The sequence below is a fragment of the Ornithorhynchus anatinus genome, chromosome 3 (genome assembly GCF_004115215.2).
Source record: "Ornithorhynchus anatinus isolate Pmale09 chromosome 3, mOrnAna1.pri.v4, whole genome shotgun sequence".
Lineage (NCBI taxonomy): Eukaryota > Metazoa > Chordata > Mammalia > Monotremata > Ornithorhynchidae > Ornithorhynchus > Ornithorhynchus anatinus.
The window spans coordinates 111,385,139-111,407,111 of NC_041730.1; positions in this window are offsets into that span (position 1 = coordinate 111,385,139).

Here is a 21,973-nt window from a genome sequence, read left to right on the forward strand (position 1 = left end):
ATCAGCGTAGCATGTATAGTTGGATGGAGAGGAAAGGGCAGATTTTATTGATGTTGTAAAGGTAGAACCAACAGGATTTATTGATTGAATTTGTGGGTTGAATAAGAGATAAGTCTAGGGTAATGCCAAGGTTACAGCTTGTGAGACAGGGAGGGTAGTACTGTTGTCTACAGCGATGGGAAAGACATGAGGAGGAAAGGAATTAGGCCGAAGAATGAGGGCTTTTAAGCGTGCTAAGTTTGCAGCATCCGTGGGACATTCGAATAGAGGTGTCCTGAAGGCAGGAGATAAGGAGGAGAGAGATCAGAGCTGGAGAGGGAGATTTGGGAATTATCCACTTAGAGATGGTAGTCGAAGCTCTGGGAGTGAATTAATTCTCTTAGGGAGTGGGTATAGGTGGGCAGAACTGAACCTTGAGGGACTCCCGTAGGAGAAGAGGTTTGGGGAAGGAAATTGAATAATTCAGACATTTTGTGTTTGAGGTGACAGCTTGACATCCACATATAGCTGTAAACAACTCCTTGAGCAAATTGTTTTCACCGGCTGCTTCCGCTTCCTCTCCGAGTCTGTCCTTCACCTCTTACCATCTGGCTTCCGCCCCCTACACTCCTCAGACACTGCCCTCTCACCAAATACATCCTGGCAAAATCCTGAGGCTCTATTCCGTTCTAATCCTCCTCGACCTCAGCTGCCTTCAACACTGTGACCCTCCTCCTTCTCCTGGAAATATTATCGATCTTTGGTTTCACTGACACTGTGTTCTCCGGACTCCCCTCCTACCTCTGGCTACTCTTTCAGTTTCTTAACTCTGGTAGTCTCTCAAGGATTAGTTCTGGGTCCTCTTCTAATAATGTTGGTATTTGTTAAGCACTTACTATGTGCAGAACACTGTTCTAAGCGCTGGGGTAGATACAAGGTAATCAGTTTGTCCCATGTGAGGCTCACAGTTAATCCCCATTTTACAGATGAGGGAACTGAGGCACAGAGAAGTGAAGTGACTTGCCCACAGTCACACAGCTGACAAGTGGCAGAGCCGGCATTCAAACCCATGACCTCTGACTCCCAAGCCCGGACTCTTTCCACTGAGCCACGCTGCCCACTCCCTTGGAGAACTCATTCACTTCCATAACTTCGATTCTCATCTTTACATGGATGATTCCCTAATCTACATCTCCAGCCTTGACTGCTCTCCTTTTCTGCAGTCTCACATTTCCTCCTGCCTTAAGGAAAGGATCTTGGTGGATGTTCAAAACAGAGCTCCTCATCTTCCCACTCAAACCCTGTCTTCCCCATGACTTTCTCCCAAGTGTAGACAACACCATCATCCTCCTTGTCTCACAAGCCCTTAACCTTGGCATTATCTTCAATTCATCTAGCATTCAGCTCACACATTCATTCTGTCACCGAATCCTTCAGAATCTGACAACATCTCCAGAATCTGTTCCTTCCTCTTCATCCAAACCACTACTACAAGATCCCAGGACTTATCCTATCCCATTTTGACTAATAATAAGGAGAAGCAGCATGGCTCAGTGGAAAGAGCCCGGGCTTGGGAGTCAGAGGTCATGGGCTCTATTCCCGGCTTCGCCACTTGTCAGCTGTGTGGCTTTGGGCAAGTCACTTGACTTCTCTGTGCCTGTTACCTCATCTGTAAAGTGGGGATTAAAACTGTGAGCCCCACGTGGGACAATCTGATGACCTTGTATTCCCCCCCCAGTGCTTAGAACAGTGCTCTGCACATGGTAAGTGCTTAACAAATACTGTAATTACTATTAATAATAATGATGGCATTTGTTAAGCACTTAACTATGTGCCAGACACTGTACTAAGCACTGGGGTAGAGAAGCAACGTGGCTCAGTGGGAAGAGCCTGGGCTTGGGAGGCAGAGGTCACGGGTTCGAATCCCAGTTCTGCCACTTGTCAGCTGTGTGACTGTGGGCAAGTCACTTCACTTTTCTGTGCCTCAGTTCCCTCATCTGTAAAATGGGGATTAACTGTGAGCCTCACGTGGGACAACCTGATGACCCTGTATCTCCCCCAGCGTTTAGAACAGTGCTCTGCACATAGTAAACGCTTAACAAATACCAACATTATTATTATTATTATTATTCCAAGCAAATCAGGTTAGACAAAGTCCCTGTCCCATGTTGGCCTCACAATCTCCATCCCCATTTTACGGATGAGGTAACTGAGACGCAGAGAAGTGAGGTGACTTGCCCAAGGTCACACAGGAGAGAAGTGGCAGAGCCGGAATTAGAACCTGTGACCTTTTGACTCTCAGGCCCGTGCTCTATCTGCTACACCATGCTGCAGAGGCCTTTCCTGATTAAGGCCTCATTTCCCCAACTCGGCCTCCCTTCTGCATTGCCTATGTACTTGGATCTGTTACCCCTTGCCTTGTCTTGTTTTATGCCGTCAAGTCGTCTCTGACCCATAGGGACGCCACGGACACATCTCTCCACAACGCCCCACCTCCATCTGCAGTGGTTCCGGTAGTGGATCCATAGAGTTTTCTTGGTCAAAATAAAGAAGTGGTTTACCTTTGCCTCCTTCCGTGCAGTAAACGTGAGTCTCCGGCCTTGACTCTCAGTTACCTCATCTGTAAAATGGGGATTGAGACTGTGAGCCCCATGTGGGACAGGGACTGTTACCAACCTGGTCAGCCTGTATTCACCCCAGTGCTTCATACAGTGCCTGGAACATAATAATAATGTTAGTATTTGTTAAGCGCTTACTATGTGCAGAGCACTGTTCTAAGCGCTAGGGACCCACATGAGGCTCACAGTTAATCCCCATTTTACAGATGAGGTAACTGAGGCACAGAGAAGTTAAGTGACTTGCCCACAGTCACACAGCTGACAAGTGGCAGAGTCGGGATTCGAACCCATAAGCTCTGACTCCCAAGCCCGGGCTCTTTCCACTGAGCCACGCTGCTTCTCCTTATTATTAGTCAAAATGGGATAGGATAAGTCTTGTAGTAAGCGCTTAACAAATACTATTGTTATTATTATTGCTGGGGCTGATCTCTCATCTGTTCTTCAATCTGGCATTTCCTTAGGGCTCCAAGAGATCGCCCCTTGAATTTCTTGTCACCATTTCAAGCTCTACACGCTGAAAGTTGAACTTTAGCTCCCCGTTGCCCCCCGTGCCTGAAATATTGGAATCATCTCGATCTCCTCTCTCACTCACCCCCACATCCAGTCTGTCGCTAAACCACGTTCATTTTTTTTCCTCCAGAATATTTCACAGATCCAGCAGTTCCTCTTCACTCCTATAGACCGAAAGCTCTTTGCGGACGGGGTCTGTTATATTGGTATATTGTACTTTCCCAAGCGCTTAAGTGCTCTGCACCCAGTAAGTGCTCAATCAATACGATTGATTGATTGATGGCTGCAAGCCACATGTCCTCATGTTCGGGCTACTGTAACAGCTTCTTTGTTAATCAACCTGCTTCTAGGCTCTTTCTCTTCCACACAGTACGCAACATCACAAGGCACATTTCTCAAGCTATTTAAGAGAGGACACCAGCTCAAAATATGAGGATGTGGTTTGCCCTGCCTCTGACTGATCAGTGCCACTTGGATTCGGGACCTTTAAAAAGCTGCTAGGTATGTGTGTTTGTGTGCATGTGTGTGTGAACAGACATGTACAGCCAATCAGGATCCCAGTTCCATCACTGCAGCAACTCAGGGCAATGATCATTATTGGATTTGGTTTATTTCCCAAGCGTCTAATTCAAGAGAGCAAGTGAGGTAGGCAGCCAGCTCAGGGCAGCATATGGGGGAAGCAGAAAGACCTGGGTTCTAATCTCAGCTCTGCCATTTGTGTTCTGTGTGACTTTGGGCAAGTTGCTAAACTTCTCTGGGCCTTGGTTCCCTCACCTGGAAAATGGGGACTGTGAGCCCCATGAGGGTTGGGGATTGGGTTCAAACTGATTAGCTTGTACCTATCCCGTGGCTTAGTACAATGCCTCTTACTTAAGTAGTAAGTTCTTAACAAATACCATAAAAAAAAAGCAGATGTGAGACCCCCCCCTTAAAGATGATGTTGGTGCTCTTACCTTACAAAGATGGCAGCAGGACAAAAGTGATTTTTTTTTTTAGCAGGGTTGGAGTCGGAGGCTTAAAGAGGCCCTCGCTGGGGGCTCGATAGGTGAGGGGCATCGCCGGCCCCTGGGCAGGTAGTGTAATGTCCTGGACGTCGTACAGGTACTGGATGTCATCCAGAATGGGAAGGGCAGCGAGGCTTTCTCATCACAAGGCAGACAGGTGCCTGAGCCCTGGGTCTTCCCTAGAGATTGAGAGAGAAAATCATAGAATGATATGAAATAATAATAACAGTGCTGTTTATTAAGTGTTTAAGTATGTAACAAGCATAGTCCTAAATGCTGGGGTAAATACAAAATGCGCAGATTGGACCCAGTCTTTGTCCCACTCAGGGCTTCCTGTCAGAGGGTGAAGCAGAACAGGTATTTAATTCCCATTTTACAGTTCAGGAAACTGAGGCACAGTGAAGTGACCTTTTATAGTATTTGTTAAGCCCTTATTATGTGCCAGGTACTGTCCTAAGCACTGGGGTAGATACAGGCTAACGAGGTTGGATACAGTCCATGTTCCACATGAGACTCACAGTCTTAATCCCCATTTGACGGATGAGGTAACTGAGGCACAGAGAAGTTAAGAAATTTGTTCAAAGTCACAAAGCAGACAAGGGGCAGAGCCGGGATTAGAACCCAGTTCTTCTGACTCCCAAGTCCTTGCTCTATCCAGTTGGCCACACCGACTTGCCTGAGGTTACAGAGCCCACAACTGTCTGACTATTGGCTTAGTGGAAAGAGTACGGGCTTGGGAGTCAGAGGATGTGGGTTCTAAACCCGCCTCTGCAACTTGTCTGCAGTGTGACCTTGGGCAAGCCACTTAATCTCTCTGTGACGAATTATACATCACAAGCGCTTAGCACAGTGCTCTGCACACGGTAAGCACTCAATAAATATTATTGAATGAATGTGCCTCAGTTATCTCATCTGTAAAATAGGGATTAAGACTGTGAGCCTCACCTGATTACCTTGTATCTACCCCAGCTCTTAGAAAGTGTTTGGCATATAGTAAGCACTTAACAAATACCATAATTATTATGACCTAATTAACGTCTATCTACCCCAGTGCTTAGAATGACATTTGACACGTAGGAAATGCTTAACAAAGACCATTTAAAAAAAATGGCAGAGGCAGGATTAGAATTTAGGTGTCCTGACTTCCGGGCCCGTGGTCTTTCCACTAGGCCACGCTGCTTCTCAGTGTAGGCAGCAGATCAGCCAACTTGCAGCTTAGCTCTGTCAAAGGAATATGGGCCAATGAACTGTAGGCAGGGTTGTAATAATAATAATAATGTTGGTATTTGTTAAGCGCTTACTATGTGCAGAGCACTGTTCTAAGCGCTGAGGTAGATACAGGGTAATCAGGTTGTCCCATGTGAGGCTCACAGTTAATCCCCATTTTACAGATGAGGTAACTGAGGCACAGAGAAGTGAAGTGACTTGCCCACAGTCACACAGCTGACAAGTGGCAGAGCCTGGATTCGAACCCGTGACCTCTGACTCCCAAGCCCGGGCTTTTTCACCTGAGCCACGCTGTAGGCAGCCCACCCCCCTGCTGGGCTCAGCTCTGTGTCAGTCCAACCAGCCCTTTCAGCAACTTGCCAACCTGCCAGGCCCCGTGGCGAGCTCTATCTTCAGCCGCTCGAGTGCTTTTGTGTAGCTTATTAAATTAGTTCTACTAATTGTACAATTTAGTACACAAGCCTTTTGAAATGGCTTGTTCTCATCTGAGTGTTTTGTCTTGTCTTCCCCGGAAACTGCAAGCTCCCCGAGGGCAAGGGGACCTGTGCCTTCTTTTCCTTTTGTCACTCCCTTCAGTGTCCAGGAAGGACTGTGCCAGCAGACAATCAGTCCATCGAGGCTTCTGGTGATGAAGATGAGGGTCAGGGAGTGGGAGTGTCTTTATTTGGAATTTCCCAAAAGATACGGCTGTGTTTCTCAGAACGGATTAGCATTTCTCACTTCTCACAGACCATATGCTTTCAGCCTGAAGAATGGAAACTCTTCCAGAGAAGACATTTTAAATGGTGCGAGTTTGGGAAATTCAAAAACTTGCATTTCTGTTGCTTGGCCGTGAAACGATTTCCCATCACGCTTAACTCTGGGATTTTCCACCCCAGACTCTGTTGCCACGGCCATCGAAGCAGTCAGGGAGGCAGCGTGGCCTAGTGGAAAGAGCACGCACCCGGGAGTCACAGGATCTGGGTTCTCATCCTGGCTCCTCCTGTTACCTGCTGAGTGACCTTGGGCAAGTCACTTGACTTCTCTGTGCCTCGGTTCCCTCATCTGCAAAATGGGGATTCAATACCTGTTCTTCCTCCTACTTAAAGTGGGAGTCCCATGTGAGCCTGATGAGCTTGTATCTATCCCAGCATTTGGTGAAGTGCTTGGCACCTAGAAAGTGCTTCACCAAATACCGTTATTATTGTTAGTAATAGTGGTACAATTGACCTCTTGCTCCTATCTTCCCCTGCCTGGAGATTTTTTCTGTTTTCATATGTGATAGACCACAGCTCTTCCCATCATCAGAGTCATTCTAAACATACATCTCCTCCAAGAGAACTCCTGATATATTGTCTAATCTCCTCCACATATTCCTCAACTGCCACTTGAGCCTTTCCATGACATCAAAGCGCTTAAATATACACAACTCCCAGTAACACTTATGTACATATCTAATCAATCAGTGGTATTTATTGAGTGCTTAATTTGTGCACATCACTGTACCAAGCACTTGGGAGTAAAATGATAATAACTGTGGGTTTTGTAAAGTCTTTACTCTGTGCCAGACACTGTACTAAGCACTGAGGTAGATGTAAAATAATCAGATTGGACATAGTCCCTGTCCCACATGGGGTTCACAGTCTTTATCCCCATTTTACTGATGAGGAAATTGAGGCACAGAGAAGTTAAGTGACTTGCTCAGGATCACACAGCACACGAATGGCAGAGCCAGAATTAGAATCCAGATCTTCTGATTCCCAGGCCTGTGCCCTTTCCACTAGGTTATGCTGCTTCTGGAGTACAGTGAGATGGGATCCCTCCCTGCCTTCAAGGATCTTATGATCCAGTGGAGGAACTTACAATTGATCTTATCAATGATTAATAATAATAATAATAATAATGCTGCTATTTGTTAAGCACTTTCTATGTGCAGAGCACTGTTCTAAGCGCTGGGTCAGATATAGGATAATCAGGTTGTCCCATGTGAGGCTCACAGTTAATCCCCATTTTACAGATGAAGTAACTGAGGCACAGAGAAGTGAAGTGACTTGCCCACAGTCACACAGCTGACAAGTGGCAGAGGTGGGATTTGAACCCATGACCACTGACTCCCAAGCCCGGGCTCTTTTCACTGAGCCACACTGCTTCTCAATTGCTTGCATTTATTGAGTGCTTGCTATGTACAGATCACTCTACTAAGCGCTAGGGAAAGTACAATACAACATAATTGAGATAATACAACATAATTGAGAAGCAGCGTGGCTCAGTGGAAAGAGCACTGTGATTTTGGGCAGGTCACTTCACTTCTCTCTCCCTCACCTACCTCATCTGGAAAATGGGGATTAAGACTGTGAGCCCCACATAGGACAAGGACAGCCTGATAACCTTGTATCTCTCCCAGGGCTTAGAAAAGTGCTTGGTACATAGTAAGTGCTTAACAAATACCATTATTATTATTATTATTAATAGTAGTAGTACTACAGCCAGGGAGAGAAGCTGCCCTGTGTCCAGGCCATCAGGAATTCCCTTCAGCCCCTGGCCTGGCCCGGGAGGGGTGAAGAGGCAGAGCAGGGTGAGACCTCCTTAATCTTTAGAATGGAGGGAAGTTGCACAGCCCAGGATCCTGGACTTCACCAGATCCTCCTCTCTCCCAGTCCCCTCTGCTGTAACTGGTGGGGGCTGTGACTTGTGTCTGTTGGGAATTTCAGACTCTGAGCCTCAAACAAGATCCTGAAGCTCTGCTCCTCTAGCTTATCAATTATAGTCATCATTGTCCTTGTCTTTTAGACTGTTTCATGCTAGTATTGTTTCATCTTTCCTTTTTGTGCCTATCACCAAAACTTCTCTCCTCCCTTTATTCTGAGATTATGAATCCCTTGGGGGTCAGGGATCCTGTATAATTGTCACCCATATATTTTTCCCTAGTGCTTTCCACACAGTAAACATTTAATAAATACTATAATAGCTATGGAGTTTGTTGAGTGCTTACTATGCACCAGGCACATAGCAAATCCAGTTAGACACAGTCCCCTGTCCCACATGGGGCTCACAGTCTCAATCCTCATTTTGCAGCTGAGGTCACTGAGGCACAGAGAAGTGAAGCGACTTGTCCAAGGTCAAAAAGCAGACGAGTGGAGGAGCCGGGATTGGAACCCATGACCTTCTGACTCCCAGGTCCATGCTCTATCCACTACGCCATGCTGTTTTTCACACTACTAATGCCATTTCTACTAATACTTCTACTCTTTCTAGCCATTAAAGTTCAGATCTAAAGCTACGTTTTATTTTCTCAAAGAAAATGTCATTTTTCAACCCATACAGAATGGTTAAAAAAATACTTCAAAAAATACGACTCCCCAATCGCTTAATACTTATTTAATTTCTATCGCCACTTTTTGATTATAACCGAGACTGTGACACCAACGGCATGAAAGGAAGCTTAATGGAAAAGCTGGTTGTGTAGGAGGCGATTTTGGAATAAGTTTCAGAGGTTCCTCAAGCATAGTATCGCCGTCAGTCTTTGTCGGATGATGTGTGGCATTTTCAGACTGAAGCAAATTGGTGTCTCTGCTTCCTCTGCCCGGCTGACATGATAGATGACATTTCTCCCTCTCTAGGCCGTGAACTCAATGGGGGCCGGAAAGGGTTCTACCAAGTCTGTTATATTATACTCTCCCAAGTACTTAGTACAGTGCTCTGCACACGGTAAGTGCTCGATAAATGTGATTGATTAATTGATTGATTTCTCATTGACACAGTAACATCAGCTACTAAGACTAAGCCACTCTTTTCTCAGACTAAGCCCCCCTTTTCCTCAGCTCCCCCTCCTCCCTACCTCACCCCAACTGCCTCCCTCCCTGACCCACAGCATTTATATGCTCATATCTATAATTCTAATTATTTATATTAATATTATTTATATTAATGCCTGTTTCACTTGTTCTGATGCGTATATGAACCTCTAATTCCATTTATTTATATTGATGCTGTTGATGCCTGTTTACTTTTTTTGATGTCTGTCTACCCGCTTCTAGACTGTGAGCCTGTTGTGGGTGGGGATTGTCTCTCTTTGTTGCTGAATTGTACTTTCCAAGCATTTAGTACAGTCCTCTGCATACAGTCAGTGCTCAATAAATACGAGTGAATGAATGAATGAATGTAAAAGTTGTCCATCTCCTCTGCTAAACTGTTAGCTCCTTAAGAACAGGAATTGTGTCTATTGTACTCTCTTAGGCATTTAGTACAGTCCTCTGCATACAGAAAGTGCTCGATAAATGCCACGGATTGATTGCTTATATCCCTTTAGGCCTCTGACTGAAATGGCCGATCTTTTCCAGGCAAGCCGTACTGGGCAGGTAGGCTCAAACTACAGAATGAACAATCAGATCATTCTTTGGGTTAAGGAACAGCGTGGCCTAGTGGAAAGAGCATGAGTCTGGGAGTCAGAGGACCTGGGTTCAAATTCCTATTCCATCACTTCTCTGCTGGGTGAACTTGGACAAGTCACTTAACTCTTCTGGGCCTCAGTTATCTAGTATGTACAATGAGGATTAAGACTGTGAGCCCCACCTGGGACATGGACTGTGTCCAATCTGAATAGACTGTAGCCCGTCAAAGGGCAGGGACTGTATCTGTTACCGATTTGTACATTCCAAGTGCTTAGTACAGTGCTCTGCACATAGTAAGCGCTCAATAAATACTATTGAATGAATTAATTTGTATCAGTGCTTAGTACAGTGCCTGGCACATAGTAAGCGGTCAACAAAGCATTAAAAAATAAAATCTACTCAAGTTTACAGATCTGACAAACCAAAGTGGCTGTAATTCTCTCTATCTTCAGTGTCTCCTGAACTTTAGGGCTTTTGGTCATTTTTGTCAGTGCAAGGGAAAGTGGAAGGAAGTGATGTCTGTTCTACTTGGATTACCTTAATGCACACGGGCAAAATTCACTTTAAGCTAAGGCTTTCTAGACATAGGAAGTACACTGTAATTAATAGCCAAATTAGACAGTCAGGTGCCTTAATTCGACCTGGCTTGTCCCAGAACGTTCTGTTGTAGCCTTAGAATGCCTTAACGTTTAGAAGTTTAATTACTACTCAAACAGTCCAACCCCATTAGTGATCGTCACAGTCTACGGAGTCAAAAAAATGAGAAATTAGGAGATTACTATGGCATTCATGTGCAATCATCAGCGCGAGTGGAACTCCATGACTGATTTTGAATGATTGGGAAAAAATAAAGACCTTTTAAGGCTCTCTAAGGGGTGAGACAGTTTTGCAATGATATGTGTTTCAGTGGTGCTAAGTGGGCAGCCTTTAAATGAATTCACATTTTCCAGCCTCTGAACAAAATTACCTTAATAGAATAGCAACAGGCTAAGTAGATTGCAATTTCATTCGTCAATCATTTAAAAATACATGATGAAGGCAATTTGCACTGTCTTAGGCTCCTAAGGATAGAGTGCTGTAGGTTTTGATTAGGCAGCAGAACTTGAGTAATTTCCTTGTGCAATTGTGTGGAAAAAATGTATTTCTGAGGAGAACAGCATGGGAGGGGCACGTGGAACTAATTGGGTTTTATTTGTTTTAACAGAAGAATAATTTCCCCGAGTCTCTGCCCATGTCTTTGAGACTCTTCAGGTAAATCTGCACCTTCGTACGGATTATTTGCTCTGGGGATCACCCCTGCAGTCTCCCCGCGAGAAGCAGAGATTCCGGCTTTTGTTCTCCGCTGTCAGAGGAGGAGGTGGTCTCGGGGGTGTTAGGGCAGTTGGAGCTTGGCCCAGGATTTAGCCTTTAAAAAAAATGGTATTTGTTAAGTGCTTATTATGTGCCAGGCACTGTACTAAACGCTGGGATAGAGACAAGCTAATCGGGTTGAACATAGTCCACGTCCCATATGGGGCTCACAGTCTTAATCCCCACTTTACAGATGTGGTAACTGAGGCCCAGAGAAGTGAAGTGACTTGCCCAAGGTCACACAGCAGACAAGTGGCAGAGCTGGGATTAGAACCCAGGTCCTCTGATTCCCAGGCCCCTGCTCTACCCACTAGCTAACCCTGTCTCTTATTCCATTGTATTTATTGAGTGCTTACTGTGTGCACAGCACTGTACTAAGTACTTGAGAGAGTACAATACAAAAATAGACAAAATTCCTTGCCCACAATAGGTTTACAGTCTGTTAGCCTCAACTTCTCCTTTATCCTTGACTCCTCACTCTCTTACAACCCACATATTCAATCCATCGCTAAACCCTGTCAGTCCCACCCTCATAACATCGCTAAAATCTAACCTTTTCTTCCCATCCAAACTGCTAGCACGTTAATACAATCACTTGTCCCCTCCTGCCTCGATTACTGCATCGGTCTCCTTACTGCCCTCCCAGCCTCCTGTCTCTTCCCCCTCCAGGCGATACTTCACTCTGCTGCCCAGGTCATTTTTCTTTAAAAGCATTTAGGACATGTCTCCTCACTCCTCAGAAAACTCCAGTGGTTGCCCAACCAAACTCCTCACCATTGGCTTTAAAGCAGACCATCACCTTGCCCCCTCCTACCTCACCTCACTAGTTTCCTACTACAACCCAGCCCACATACTTGGCTCCTCTGGTGCTAACTTTCTCGCTGTACCTCGATTTTATTTCACCGCCAACCTCTTGCCCACATTCTGTCTCTGGCCTGGAACATCCTCCCTCTTCAAATCCAACAGACAATGACTCTCCCCCACTTCAAAGCCTTATTGAAGGGACATCTCCTCCAAGAGGCCTTCCCTGACTGAGCCTCCCTTTCCTCTTCTCCCCCTCCCTTCTGCATCACCCTGACTTGCTCCCTTTGTTCTTCCCCCATCCCAACCCCACAGCTCTTATAATAATAATAACGATGGTATTTGTTAAGCGCTTACTATGTGCAAAGCACTGTTCTAAGCGCTGGGGGCATACAAGGTGATCAGGTTGTCCCACTTGGGGCTCACAGTTTTCATCCCCGTTTTACAGATGAGGTAACAGGCACAGAGAAGTTAAGTGACTTGCCCAAAGTCACACAGCCGACAAGCAGCAGAGCCGGGATTCGAACCCATGACCTCTGACTCCCAAGCCCGGGCTCTTGCCACTGAACCACGCTGCTGTGTACATATCTGTAATTTATTTATTTGTATTAATGTCTGTCTCCCTACCTCAAGACTGTAAGCTCGTTGTGGGCATTCATTCGATAGTATTATTGAGCGCTTACTATATGCAGAGCACTGTACTAAGCGCTTGGAATGTACAATTCGGCAACAGATAGAAACGCTCCCTGCCCATTGAAGGGCTTACAGTCTAATCGGGGGAGACAGACAGACAAAAACAATAGCAATAAATAGAATCAAGGGGATGTACATCTCATTAACAAAATAAACAGGGTAATAAAAATATATACAAATGAGCGGACAAGCATATGAGTGGGCAGGGACTGTGTCTGCGCACTGTTGTACTCTCCCAAGCTCTTAGGATCAATGCTCTGCACACATTAAACCCCCAATAAATACGATTGAATGAATGTAAGAATGAATAATAGTGGGGGACCCCTGGGAATCAGTACGGAATGGAGTCCTGCTCCCCCGACAACTTCCAGAGTGTGAGATGATCCCCAAGCTGGTCACAGAACCAAGACCACCTTGTCGGAGGTCTCCTGGGCTGAGCAGGGCCCAGAGCAATGTCAGACCCCCAAGGGACGGGGACTGCATTTGATATGATTGACCCGTGTAATAGTAACAACAATAATTATGGCATTTATTAAGCGATTACTATGTGCCAGTCACTGTTTTCAACACTGGGGTAGATACAAGATAGTCGGATTGGACGTAATCCCTGTCCCACGTAGGGCTCACAGTCTTATTCCCCATTTCACAGATGAGGTCCATTAAGGCCCAAAGAAGTTAAGTGACTTGTCCAAGGTCACACAGCAGACAAGTGGCGGAGCTGGGATTAGAGCCCATGACCTTCTGGCTCCCAGGCCCATGCTCTGGCCACTAGGCCATGCTGCTTCACTAGGTCATGCTCCACCCTGTACAGTGTTTGGCAAAGCTTGTTGTGGGCAGGGAACATGTTGACCAACTTGGTTGCGTTGTAGTCTCCCAAGATCTTAATCCAGTGCTCTGCACACAGTGAACCTCAATAACGGAGCAGCGTGGCCTAGTGGAAAGAGCATGGGCCTGGGAGTCAGAGGACCTGGGTTCTAATCCTGGCTCCCCCACTTGTCTACTCTGTGACCAAGGGAAAGTCACTTTGCTTCTCTATGCCTCAGTTACCTCATCTGTAAAATGGGGATTAAGACCATGAACCCCATGTAGGACATGGACTGTGTCCAACCTGATTACCTTGTATCTACCCTAGCGTTTAAAATAGTGTCTGGCACGTAATAAGAGCATGACAAATACCATTAAAAACAAAACAAAAAAAACCCCCAAAATGCCGTGATTTGCTGATTGCATGTGTGTTGAGACCATCACCCACTCATATCCTTAGTTTTACTAATAATTGTAATTGTGGCATTTGTTAAGTTTAGACACTGTACTAAACTCTGGGGTGGATACAAGCTAATCAGGTTGGACATAGACTGTATCCACATGAGGGTCACAGTCATAATCCCTCTTTTCTAGATGAGGTAACTGAGGCCCAGAGAAGTGAATGAATTACCCAAGGTTACACAGCAGACAAGTGGCATAGCCGTGATAAGAACCCAGCTCCTTTTCACTCCCAGGTCTGTGCTCTCTTCACTAGGCAACGCTGCCTCACTTGTCTTGCCACCAGCTGGTGGGACCAATTAATTAATTAATTCATTCATTCATTCAAGAGTATTTATTGAGCGCTTACTATGTGCAGAGCAGTGTACTAAGCGCTTGGAATGTACAAATCGGTAACAGATAGAGACAGTCCCTGCCCTTTGACGGGCTTGCAGTCTAATCGGGGGAGAATGACCAATGACCGGCCCGTTCACTTCCAAGGCGGCCGCAGGGTCGGCGGCAAGAATTCAGAGCGGCTAGTGATGGGAGCGACTGCTGGAGGGGGAGGAAGTGCAGCAGGGAGGACAGTACCACCTCTGCCCGCTACCTCAGAGAGCCAGCTCTAGTCAAGTGTCACCAGGTGAGATTGGGGAGACTCAGAAGGACCTGGGTTCTAATCCTGGCTCCTCCATTTGCCTGCTGTGTGTGATGTGACCTGGGGCAATTCATTTACTTCTCTGGGCCTCAGCTACTTTATCTGCAGAACAGGGATTCAGACTGTGAGCTCCATGTAGGACTTGGACTGTATCCAATCTGATTAGCTTGTATCTACCCCCGGTCTTAGTACACTAGTTGGCACATAGGATGTCACCCACACCCTCAAAAATCTCCAGTGGTTGTCCGTCCAACTCTGTATCAAACAAAAACTCCTCGCCTCCTATCTCACCTCTCTTCTCTCCTACAACCCAGACCTCATACTTCACTCCTTGGGTGTTAACCTTCTCACTGTGCCTCGATCTCTTCTGTCTCGCCACCAACCCCTGACCCATGTCCTACCTCTGGACTGGAACGGCCTCCCTCCTCAAATCCACCAGACAATTACTTTCCCTCCATTCAAAGCCTTACTGAAGGCCCATCTCCTCCAAGAGGCCTTCCCAGACAAAACCCCTCTTTTCTTCATCTCCCACTCCCTTCTGCATCACCCTGACTTGCTCCTTTTGCTCTTCCCTACCTCCCGGCCCCTCAGCATTTAAGTATATATCTGTAATTTTATTTATATGTATTGATGTCTGTTTATTTGTATCTGTGTCGCCCTCCAGACTGTGGGCCCATTGTGGGTAGGGATTGTCACTCTTTATTGTTGTATTATACTTTCCTAAGCACTCAGTATAGTGCTCTGCACAGAGTAAGTGCATAATAAATAGGACTGAATGATTTATATAAGAATAAAAAGCTCTAGTGCCCATCTCACTCTGTGAACTCGACCTTCTTGACAGCACTGTACAGAAGGGAGAGAGGAGCTGAGCGTTCTGCTCAAGAAGCCTCTTGTAGGCTTCAGCTGAAAAGATCAGGTCACGAGGAGGGGGCTGAAGGCAGGTGGAAGAGGGAGGTGGGGGGGGGGATGACAAGGAGGCCTGCAGCTGACAAAGAAGGAAACGGCAGCTGGTGGGTTGCATCACTGGACTCGGGGAAGTTCCAAAGCTGGACCAGTGTGCCTGAGTCAGAGATATCCTGGCCAGAAGCCAGGCCGGGCAGAAGAAAGTTTTCCACAGTTCTCTTAGCTCTCTTTTTATGGTATTTGTTAAGCGCTTACTATGTGCTAGGAACTGTACTAAATGCTGGGGTAATTGCAAGAGAATCAGGTTGGACCCAGTCCCTGTCCCACATGGGGCTCACAGTCTTAATCTCCACTGATAGGTGAAGTAAATGAGGCACAGAGAAGTGAAGTGACTTGTCCGAGGTCACCCAGCAGACAAGTGGCAGAGCCGGGATTAGAACGCAGGTCCTCCTGAATATGTGCGCGGACTCCACTGGCCCTCACAGGGCCCTCCTGTCCACTCTTTCCCTCTTTTTCTCTTCCTCCTCTCTACTCCCTCTGCATCCCTGCCCTCCTCCCCCTCAAGGCCACATCCTCGTATGGACTGCCAAACATGGAGCCTACTCTGTCCCTCCAAGGGTCTCTCGGTCCAACTCGAAGACTAATGCAGATTTAGCTAACCAGGCTCACTTCCTTCCTCTGGCTGGACTTAAGAAAATAGGTTGATAAGGAGGTGCAGAGGTTCACTAATGGCTGTCAAACTATCTGAGGCAGTTGACTCTGGTCAGCTCTTGCAACTCACGGCTGTTCCCCCTGAAGGCAGGGAAGCAGGAACCTGGGAGGGGTTAATTAGGGACAGGGCTTGCTAGAGAAGCAGCATGGCATAGTGGATAGAGCATGGGCCTGGGAGTCTCAAGGTCGTGGGTTCTAATTCCAGCTCTGCCACTTACCTGCTGTGTGACCTTGGGCAAGTCATTTCACTTTCTCTGTACCTCACTCACCTCATCTATAAAATGGGGATTGAGACTGTGAGCCCCACATGGGACAGGGACTGTGTCCAACCTGATTTGCTTGGATCCACCCCAGGCTTAGAAGAGTGCCTGGCACGGAATAAGCACTTAACACATATCATTATTATTAATATTATTATTATTAGAGCCCTCAAAAGCCAGGAGGTCCCAGAAATGTACAAATCCCACCTGTGAGGCCATGGAGTCATGGCTTCCTGATCCTTCTCTTGACATTAAACCTTCTTTTTTTCACTCTGCCTCCCTCATTCCTTTACACTGTTGAATTTAAGGCCCTGACAACGTTGGGGCCGCCGGAAGTTGGAACCTTGGCCCTTCTTCCGAGGCAAATTAAATTCCTACCACAGACTGCTCCCTGATAATCTGCCAGCATGGCCTACTAGATAGAGCAAGGCCTGGGAGTCAGAAGGACCTGGGTTCTAATACCCGCTCCGCCACTTGTCTGCTGTATGACTTGGGGCAAGTGACTTAATTTCTCTTTGCCTCAGTTACCTCATCTGTAAAACAGGGATTAAGACTATGAGTCTTACGTGGCATGGGGGCTGTGTCCAACCTGATTAGCTTGTATTCATTCAATTCATTCAATAGTATTTACTGAGCACTTACTATGTGCAGAACACTGTACTAAGCGCTTGGAATGTACAATTCGGCAACAGATAGAGACAGTCCCTGCCCACTGACGGGCTTACAGTCTAATCGGGGGAGACAGACAAAAACAATAGCAATAAATAGAATCAAGGGGATGTACATCTCATTAACAAAATAAATAGGGTAAAAAAAATATACAAATGAGCGGTTGAGCACAGTGCTGAGGGGAGGGGAAGGAAGAGGGGGAGGAGCAGAGGGAAACGGGGGGAAAAGGGGGCTTAGCTGAGGGGAGGTGAAGGGGGTGCAGAGAGGGAGCAGAGGGAAAAGGGGAAGCTCAGTCTGGGAAGGCCTCTTGGAGGAGGTGAGCTCTCAGTAGAGGGCTTTGAAGAGGGGAAGAGAGGTAGTTTGGTGGAGGTGAGGAGGGAGGGCATTCCAGGACAGCGGGAGGATGTGGGCCAGGGGTCGAAGGCGGGATAGGCGAGAACGGGGGACAGTGAGGGCTGCAGAGAAGCAGAGGGTTTGGGGTGGGCAGTAGAAAGAGAGAAGGGAGGAGAGGTAGGAAGGGGCAAGGTAATGGAGAGCCTTGAAGCCTAGAGTGAGAAGTTTTTGTATCTACCCCAGTGCTTAGAACAGTGCTTGATACAGGGACACTTAACAAATATCATTATTATTATTGAAGGTCCCCCTCAAATCTATTTCTTCCAGCTAATCTTTCCTGACTCATGCCAACAGTCAGAGTCATGGCCACCCAACAGTGACTTGAAACACTTGGGTTTTCATTCCTCCCCATCCTCAGCACACCCGTTTATATGTACTGTGTGTTCAATTGTACATTCAATTCTTTATTCTCATTTATTCTGATACTTCATCCTGGCAAGCTAGCTTGGTTCTCTACTACTCAGTCAATCCACACACAGTATAGCACCCGGTAGACATTTAGATCCGCTACCAGAACGATTGCAGATGGAGGTGGGGCGTTCTGGGAGACGTGTCCATGACGTCTCCATGGGTCATTCATTCATTCATTCATTCATTCATTCATTCATTCATTCATTCAACTGTATTTATTTATTTTTATTTTTTTAATGACATTTGTTAAGCGCTATGTGCCAAGCACTGTTCTAAGCACTGGGGGGGGGGCGGGTACAAGGTAATCAGGTTGTCCACAGGGGGCTCACAGTCTTAATCCCCATTTTACAGATGAGGTAACTAACTGAGGCACAGAGAAGTGAAGTAACCTGCCCAAAGTCACAAAGCTGACAAGCGGCGTAGCCGGGACTAGAACCCATGACCTCTGACTCCCAAGCCCGGGCTCTTTCCTCTGAGCCACGCTGCTCGAGCGCTTACTATGTGCAGAGCACTGTACTAAGCACTTGGAATGTACAATTTGGGAACAGATAGAGCCAGTGACGGGCTCACAGGGATGAATCAACAGCATAAGACAAGACAAGGCATTTGGGAGAATAATATACTCAAGTAGGAGGACATGATCAAATCAATCAATCAATCAGTGGTATTTTTGGGGCACTTGCTATATGCAAAGAAAGTACTAAACACTTGGGAGAGTACAATACAGTAGAGTTGGTAGAAATGTTCCTTGTGCACAAGGAGCTTTACAGGCCAGACAGACACTCAAATACATTGCAGAATGGGAAAATGGGAGAGATTAAGGATATGGACATAAGCACTGTGGGGCTGGGGATGGGATGAATCTCAAGTGTTGATCCGAGTGCATAGGTGAGGCAGAAGGGTGGGGAATGCGAACTTATTCAGGGACGACGTGTCTACAACTGGGAGATGAATACAAAATCGTTTGCCAATTCAAGAAAAGCGTGTTGCTTGTGGGGAGAGGACTTTCTTGTGCTTCCAGTGTATTTTCCCAAGGACTGCACTTCGTAGGCACTCAGTAAATACAGAGACAACTACTATTACTACTGAGAAGCAGTATGGAATAGTGCATAGATCACGGGCCTGGGAATCAGAAGGTCATGGGTTCAAATCCCTGCTCCGCGCTTGTCTGCTGTGTGACCTTGGGCAAGTCACTTCACTTCTCTGAAAAATGGGGATTGAGACTTTGAGCCCCACATGGGACAGGGACTGTGTTCAACTCAACTGCTTATACCTACCCCAGTGCTTAGTACAGTCCCTGGCACATAGTATGCACTTAACAAATACCATTATTATTACTACTATTATCCCCCCCACCCCTCCTACCTTCTCTAACATCCTACCCCTGTCCCCAGCATGGTTGGAGGTGCAGGCCTAATCTAAACTAGAACTGAGCAGCTTCTCTTGGCAGTGGAAGGAGAAATTCAGCAGGGACTAGGGCTTAGAGTAGGGCTGCCTCTTAGGCCCTTTCAGAAACCAGTCTTGCCCTCGGGCTATTTTCCCCATCTTTGGGAGAGAACAGCACCGGCCCAGAGATTGTCTCCGGGACTGAAGGGGCAAGGAGTTGAGGCACTCCAACCTGGAATGGCAGTGGTCGTGATGGAGAAGAAGCAGGGGATTGAATGGCAGGTGGAGCGAGGCCATCACCATCTTGCTAAACAGGCCTGAAGCTGCTTGAAAAGCAGAGAACACCACAGGTAGAATATTTAAACAGTCATCTCTCCTTTTTCTTAGCGGTTAACATTCCAGGCCCAGAGAAGTTAAGTGACTTGTTCAAGGGAGAACACTCTACTGAAAGCTCAGGAGAGTACAATTCAATAGAATTAGCAGACGTGTTTCCTGCTCCTAAGGAACAGGGGCAGAGTTGGAATTAGAACCCAGGTCATCTGACTCTCAGTGCCATGCTCTTTCACCTAGGCCACTCTACCGGCAGCTGGAGGTACATTTCCTAATTTCCTCAGATCGTGGAATAATTAACAACTTAAAGTGAAGTTATTTCTACAATTTTATTCAGGGGCTGTGTCTTTCACCCAGGCTATACCTTTTCCTCCGTTATATTTGATAGACATTTTTGCCTTTTTAAAAAAATGTGTTCCTTTCCCTGTCTTTTACCAATGATAATTAATTCGACATCAAAACAAGTCCCTTTCTAGAAGCACTAAACACTCTCTTGATTGACAATTTAAAAATACTTTTCTAAGCCCAGCAAGATTTTTTAATGCTTCATTTTTATCTCAGTTTTTTCTTCTATTTTTTTAACCATATGTGTGCTCACCTAACCCAGATTGAAGCAGATTTCAAAAGCGAAGAGTTTTTTCTTGTTCAATGCAGTAAAAAACAGTGAAAAGATTAGATGAACAGAAGGGCAAAAGATACCATGAACAATCTTTTTTATGTCAGTTCTTTAATCAGAACTTTTATCTGTATCTCCAGATATGTTGCTCAACTTCACATATGTGTGGTTGAAAGGACCTTTAGGATTATTCCTGGGTGAAAGGCAGAGGAGAAAGGGGAAGGATGTGTGTGGTGGGGGAGAGGGGTGGAAAGCAAAGGAAGAAGAAGAGGGGAGAAAGTGAAAAGACTGGTCCAACCCTTTAGGCATTAGAACCCCCTTTTTATGCTATTTGTGAAGCGGTTACTACTTACCAGACACTGTATTAAGCACAGGGGTAGATTCATGCTAGTCAGGTTGGACAAAGTCCTTGTCCCACAAGAGGTTTACTGTCTTAATCCCCATTTTGAAGATTAGTTAACTGAGGCCCAGAGAAGTTAAGCTACTTGCCCAAGGTCATATAGCAGACAAGTCAGGATTTTAGGATTAGAACCCAGATCCTTCTGACTCCCAGGCCCGTGCTCTATCCGCTAGTCCACGCTGCTTCTCCTCTTGCCGGAGAAATGAACAACAGGATTATTTTTTCAAGACCAATTACAATTCCCCTTTGCCCATATTAAACTCATTTTCTAGTTTGGGAATCTCTGACCATTTTTTTCCAGTACAAAATAGGAAATCTGCCTCTGGTTACCTTCCCATTTCCAAAGTTTGGAGCCTCTCAGGCAAAGTTCCCCTGCAAATGAATTGTCTTTTGGATGAAGCCCTGCTGGGTTCTGGCCATCCAACCATGGAGAATGTTTTTCCACTGTGCCTTCCTTGGATAATCCCAATAGCCACCGCCCTGCTTTCTTGCCTCGACTACCTTCTCTACCATCTGCCAATGCCCATTCATGTCAGGTGGGTTCTGGGGCCCATTTAGGATTGTAATCTAAATCCAGTTGGGAGGAAGACGGGTAATAAGTCCATCAAGAGTTAAAGCATCGAGGTTGGCTGAATGCACTAATTTGAAAACAAAAGCCAAGCGCTGTGTTCTGAACATCCGTTGAAATGTATTCTTCTACACTCAATGTATACATATGGGTTTTCCAAACTGAAAACACTCTAAAGAAATTCAAGTGGACTATTATTACCTTGCGGCAAGCAGTGAACCATACCGTGCATAAAATTTCAAGACTATTTTTACCCCACTGCTTCAGAGACCCACATTCCCTATGTATAAAATCTGCTCATTGTCACCCTGGGGTTTCTATAAACAGCAGAAAATTGCTAACATCATCAGAACATCATTAGGACTAATTGAAACATTTGTGAAAAGGTTTCTGTCCTGACCCAGGAGCTCTAGTGAAAACATGCCCAGAAAATGTATCGTTAAGGAACACCAGGAGTTGAGTCTATTACACTGGGACATTATTCCGGTGCACGACGGGGAATGATTCTTCCGAAATTCTCCGTGCAGTATTGACCCTTCCTCTCCCTTCCATCAGTTCCTCCACGAGGCAGGTGAATTCTGAGGGTCAGAGCCGGTTCCATCAATCAAGCAGTGTAGTCTAGTTGAAAGACCCCTGTCCTGGGAGTCAGGGGACCTGGGTTCTAATTCTGCACTTGCCTGGTGTATGACTTTGGGCCAGTCACTTAACCTCTCTAGGCCTCAGTTCTCTCATCTGCAAAATGGGGATTCCATACCTGTTCTCCCTCCTACTTAGACTGTGAGCCCCAAGTGGAACCTGATTATCTTGTATCTATCCCATCGCTTAGGACAGTGCTTGGCACATAATAATAATAACAATGATTATGGCATTTGTTAAG